Below are 6,522 nucleotides of genomic sequence, written 5' to 3' on the forward strand. Positions count from 1 at the left end.
TTGCTTTTTCCAGCTTCTAGAGGTGCCTGTGTTCCTTTAGATTCGCTCATGGTCCCTCCTCATGGTGCTCCAACTTCCCTTCTGTCATCCCATCTTCTCTCTGATCCTCCTGCTTTCCTCTTGTAAGAACTCCTATGATTACAATGGGCCCATCCAAATAATCCAAGTGGGTAGCTCCATCTCAGGATCCTTGACTCAATCACGTCTGCAAAGTCCCTCTTGCCACATGAGGTAACATATTCACTGGTTCAAGGGGTGAGGATGTGGACATCTTTAGGGGAGCATTATTCAGCCTGCCTCTCCATGCCTCAGTCTTCTCGCCCTTGAAATGGGGATAACAGTCGTACCCACCTCTGAGGTTGTTGCGATGATTAAATGAGATCATATGTGCTTGGAGGTGGTCTGGCACTAGAGAGGGCTCAGAGGTATTAGCTGTTGGCTTAGTTTAGAATCCCCCAGAAGATGACTCTGAGACTTCCTAGTTAATCTGGGAAGTTCAAGGAACAGTGATGGGGGGGGTGATACAGAGAAGGGAGGATAGATTAAAAAGGGTGGCCGCTATCCAGCTGCCATGGCGGGTAACCAGAGCTCAAGCCTGTAGGGAGACTCTGGGAAGCAGGGCAGGCGCACACCCAAGGAGCAAGGGCGCTGGGATGTTTGTGCTCCAATTTCTCTCAGGCGTTACTGAGGGTTGTTTCCGTAGGGTGTTAGCTCAGTGGCACTCCCAGTCTGGCCCATATAGGCAGAGTGATCTTCTGTGGTTCCAGAAAACAGCCCACAGGTACCAAGATGCACGCTGGAAGTCCACTAGAGTGCCACAGACCATCCGAAGGACATGGGCAGGGCTGTGAGAGCACCAGCTGCAGCTGTTTTTTATACCCAGCTACATGGGATAAAAATTCATGTGAGCTGTGTGAGGTGACCCGAGGTTGTGGAGGAGAGTGGTCACATCCAGCTGGGGTTGCTAAAGGCACAGCCCCCCAAATCTGAGCGCCCGCCAAGGCCACTTGAGCCTTCAGAGGTAGGGGACTCCCAAAGACAGCAGGGAGCTTTTGTGCCATGGGTCACCCCCACCTCATCCCCTTGGCCATAAGGCATGAAAGAGGCCCCAGTGGGCAGTGGCCAAAGCAAGTCAGGGCCCCCGAGGAGGCCGATGAACTGCCAACGCCCTGCCGGTCTCAAGAGGCGGGGGAATGTCCAACGTGAAGTGGCTCAGGTGGAAAGGGATTTATTGTCAGAAGATCAGAGGGTGCCTCCCAATGAAAGGCAGGACAGGGCTGGGTCTCATGGGCCTGAGTAGCCAGGGCCCCCAAGCCCTCGGTGTAGCTTCTCTCCTTTCCCTAAAGTCAGACGAACTACTTCACACCCCACACGCTTCACACCCACACATTGTGTGACCTCCCTCGCACTGCTTCCTCATCTGGTTCTCAGATACAAGAGTGATGACACTAACTTTCCCTCCTGAAGGAAAGCTGCCTGGCCCAAGTGTGGCTTGGTGTGTGTATGTTGCATATGGATAGAATATATAGTTATACATGTTATATGTTTATTATCAGCATTCTCTCCAGCTCTGTCCCCCAAGGGAGAAAATGGCTGTCGCAGGTCCCTGACTTCATGTCTCAAAGCGAGCTGCCAGAGGGCGCCCAACTCTCTGGTTTCAAATCCCGGAAACAAGTTCTCCCAGTTGAAGCTGGCTGGTGCCAGTCTCGGACATTCCAAGGTTTCTTTTCTGGAATGTTCGTGGAGATGGAACCAGATGTTATGTGGTCTTTCGTGTTCAGCTTCTTTTGCTCAGCATCATGAATTTGAGATTCATCCCAATTGCTGTGTGGATCAAGAATTCATTCTAATTTTTTAATTTAAAATCAATTAACATATAGTGTATTATTAGTTTCAGGGGTAGAGTTCAGTGATTTCAGTTGCATATAACACCCAGTGCTCATCACATCACATGCCCTCCTTAATGCCCGTCACCCAGTTACCCCATCCCCCTCCAGCAACCCTCAGTTCGTTCCCTAGAGTTAAGACTCTCTCATGGTTTGTCTCCCTCTCTGGTTTATATTTTATCGCCAAGTGGTGTTCCACTGCGTGGATGATTGACAATTCGTTTCTCCATCTTTTAATGGACCTTGGATTACTTCCAGGGGGGCTGTCATAAATAATGCTCCCGAACGTTCATTCTCAGGTCTGTGTGAAGGCTCAGTCTTGGCTTTGAACTGTGGGTCTGCTATTTGGGGGACGGCCCCACCATCAATGACTGAGCTTGTTGGGGCTCCTGGAGTCTGGATATTTCTGCTCAACACAGGATTCTCTAAGGGGCTGTCTTGGCTCCGGAGCTCCTCGCTGGTGGCTGGGGTGTCAGCACAGCTGCATGTGGTCTGCTCCCCCGGTTCCTTTCCTGTCACAGGTGTGTCTCCCGCCCAGACCTCTTGCACAGCTCACTCCGTCTCAATGTCTGCTTTCTAGAGAACCCAGCATAAGGCTCACATGTGAAGTGCTTAAAAGAGTACCCAGCAAACAGTAAGTGTGCTGAAAGCATTGGTTTATCATTGTGATTTTTATGCAGAGAGAGGCACACAGATTCCAGGGCTGGGGGCCTGGGTTCGGTTTCAGTGCATGAGAGCCCCCTCAGAGGGGAGAGTGACAGTGCTTGGGCCTGCCCCACCTGGGCCAACCCACTGAGGGCTTTTCAGGGGCCCCAACGGCTCAGTCATGAAGGAGGAGGGCATGAGAAGGAAAGGGGTCAGAAGCACAAGCAGGGAAAATAGGAGAGAATTCCCCACGCTCTTTGTTCTGACCTCAGCTCCCAGCCTGGAGCTCTTGTCACTGGGGGAGGCAAGAATCTTTAAAACAATCGGAGTTTTCATGATGAAGTAGGGCTAGATGCCTTTATTACTAAACCGAGACAGCTCTTGGGACAAAAGGTAGCATCAAGCCCTTTTATTACCAAAGAGGATCTGAAACAAAAGAGCCCCGCCTAACGTTTCGTCCAAGGGGCATGGAAGAATTGGCTGTCACAGCAGCCTACGTGGACTGGGAGGAATGAACAGACGTGGGGTCGGCTTGTGTCCCTGGAGTCCTGACCCCTCCACCTGGGAGACATAGCAGTTCCGCAGTTAAGAGTGGAGGCCCTGCCCCTCCCCGAATATTTCGGGCGTCACCGAAATATTAGGTGGGACAGATCAACTAGGCAGGGGCTGAGGGGGAGCCTCGAGGCCCGGGGCAGGGAGTTAGAGCCCGTCAGGGATGAAGGGGGCATCCACGTGTGGGGGCAGGGGACAGGCATGGGGGAGGGTTACAGACAACACACAAGAGGTCCGATCAAGCACGCAAATGAATTCAGGATTTGGGAGCTGGGTTCCTGGCTGTCAGAGCAGGGAGGCACAAAGGAAGCAAGAGAGAGAAAACCGACAGAACACCATGGCCCTGGCTGGGACCAGAGGCTTCAGGGTAAACCAGAGGTTTTCAACAGGTACTCAGAGTAACAGAAGTCAAGGCCGACATAAATGTGTACTAAGTGACCCAGAGCAAGCAGACCCTCACCTCCAAGTACCATTAACCACTCAAAGGAACTGGGGCTCTTTGAGGATATGGCTCATTCTGAGGCCAGGGCAGTGCAAGTTCAAAGTGAGCCTGGAACATCTTATCGTGCCAGAAAGTAAAGACATCCGCAAGGAGAGATGCGACCACATGGACAGGATGCAGAAGCCAGCTGAACTCTTCTGGGCACATAAGGGATCATTTTAGCATCAAAATAAATAGCATAGGGCGCCTGGGTGGCTCAGTTGGTTAAGCGACTGCCTTCGGCTCAAGTCATGATCCTGGAGTCCCGGGATCGAGTCCCGCATCGGGCTCCCTGCTCAGCAGGGAGTCTGCTTCTCCCTCTGACCCTCCCCCCTCTCATGTGCTCTCTCTCATTCTCTCTCTCAAATAAATAAATAAAATCTTTAAAAAAAAATAAAAATAAAATAAAAAAATAAAAAAATAAAAAAATAAATAGCATATATTCATTGCTAAGGGCTGATGTAAGAAAGGACCACTAACTGAGGGACTCAAACAACAGAAACAGGTTGGCCCAGATCAAGGTCTATTCCTTCAGAGGCTGCGAGGGAGAATCCGTTCCCTGCCTCACTCTCGGCTCCTGGTGACTTGAAGATAGTCTTTGGTATGTAAAAGCATCCCCTCAACCTCTACCTTCATCTTCACATGGCATTCTCCCATGGGCGTGTCTGTGTCCAAATTTCCCCTTTTTAGAAGGACACCAGTCATACTGGGTTAGGGACCCACCCCACTCCAGTATGACCTCATCATAATTCATCCTATCTGCAATGACGCTATTTCCAAATAAGGTCACATTTTGAGGCATGAGAGAGTTAGGACTTCCACAGACGAACTTGGGGCAGGGGGGCAGGACACAATTCAACCCTCAACAGATAGTAACAGATATAAGGCACTGAATAAAATAGGAAGCCATGAGTTCATACTGCTGTATAAATAAATACTGATTAATAAAATTAACAAAGTGAAAGTATGATAAGGAATAGGATATTTACAGTCTCAGAATAGCTCGTGAATTATTAATTCATTACAAAGTGGGAAAGGGGAACCTTTAAAGAGGCCCTATCTCCAAAAATATCACATTGAGGGTTATGGTTTCAATATATGAATTTGGGGGTGACATGATTTGGGCTGTAACAGCTCCCTTGTCCCCGAGGACAGGAGCTCAGAGGCAATGATTTTCAGCAAGTGGTTCCTAGAGGTCCCCAGCAGGACCTCCCAGCCCACTGCCCACAGACATACCCTGCTCATGTCAACCCCCCCCCAGGGTTGCCTCCCTCCCTCTCACTTCCACACCCCCTACAGGTGCCTCCTGGGAGTATACAACCAACTCAGCCATGGGCACTGGAAGCCTGGTCACAGGAGCTGCTGCTGGGGCCCCAAACTTGCCAAGTGTCCCAACTCCAGCCCTGGCCTGGGCGCCCAGTTGCAGGCAGAGGAGGGGCCTGATGTCAGGGTCCCTTGGGCCCAGGGGTGGGGCCTGCCTGGGCAACTTCAGAATCCCAGTATGGATACCACAGTCTCTTTCCCAGGGAATTTGGGGTTGAAACCAAAAGATTCTAGCTCAGCCTCTTGAAGAAAAGCTCTGAAAAGGGGCACTGGGGGCAGCCTCCTTTCCCCATTTTAGGCACTAAGATGGAGAGGAAGCAGATTTGCAGGAAAGAAGGAGAAAGGTGAGCAGAGAGACGCAGAGGCGAAGTAGCTGAGGCTTTAATGAGGCTCCGGCTCTGTCTGCTTTCTCTTCTGAGCCCTCTCAAAACATGCACTGTGTCCTACGACATTTGTTTTGTTTTGTTTTGGTGGGTTTTTTTTTTTTTTTGCTTTAAAGTGTCATGGATTGGTGTCCCAGTCACTACTGGTGCCTAAAGAATGATCCCCACACTGAGCAGCTTGAAAACAACCACAATCCTGTCTCCCAATCTCTATGGGTCAGGAATTCAGGAAGGGGCTCAGGGTCCCGCATGTGGGTGAGATAATCGTTCGTTGTGTAAGCCACGACACTTGGGGCCAACGATAGGTAACAAACACACCTAGAAAGCAGCAGAGCTGGGACTTTGGACTGAGCCCTGACTCTGCGATTGGTGTCTTCTTCCTTAGAGAACATTGAAGCTCCAGGCCCAGGTAGGGCTGGGAAGACTTAGCGGGGTGGGCGGGGGGTGTTGCAGGAGGTGATGGTTGTGGGAAAGCAGATTTAATTCCTGAAAGGGGAAGATAAAAGTTTGGTGAACCAGCCTGAGCCATAGAAACAAGACAGATGGACACGCAAGAGTACAGAAGGTAGTCTGATTCCCGCCTGTTTCCTTGGGAAAGCTTTTCGGTTTTAGTATTTGTGTGTGTGTGTGTGTGTGTAAACGGTTTTAGTATTTGTGTGTGTGTGTGTTTGTGTGTTTGGGCTTTTTGGTAATTCTACCCAACTTTTAATTATGAAAAATTTCAAACCTACTGACAAGAGAAGTAAAATGAACATCTATATCCCTTTACCTAAATACACAATTAACATTTTGCCACATTTGCTTTACCACACTCCCAAATTTTCCTAATGCATTTAGAGAAAAGTATGCAAGAGCTAGATACACAGCCCACATTCTTGCAAATACCAACATAAGTATGAGCCAGAAACCTACCAGTGACAGGGGCTGACCTTTTGTCCCTCCCAGTCACCACCCCCACCCCCCCCCCAAGGCAACTACCAGTGTGACTGTCATATTGATGAGGCAAATCTGAAATGAGATTGTTCATCTATGGGGGAGGGTCAGATTCCCTGGAGTCAGAAAAAAAAGATCTTCAGGCCTCTCTCCAAGATGAAAATGCAGGCACACACCGCATTTGGCACTCGATTTGGAAAGATTCCCAGCCCTGAGGCTCATCTGGGCAACAGCACAAGCAGGTGGAGCTGGGTGGAGGGGGGGGTGTGGGGGTTGCTGGGAGACCCTGGGCTCAGGCAGCTCTGCATGTGGGCCCCGG

This window comes from Mirounga angustirostris, unplaced genomic scaffold (assembly GCF_029215605.1).
Source record: "Mirounga angustirostris isolate CCGP_5_RB_7025 unplaced genomic scaffold, mMirAng1.0.hap1 SCAF_16, whole genome shotgun sequence".
Lineage (NCBI taxonomy): Eukaryota > Metazoa > Chordata > Mammalia > Carnivora > Phocidae > Mirounga > Mirounga angustirostris.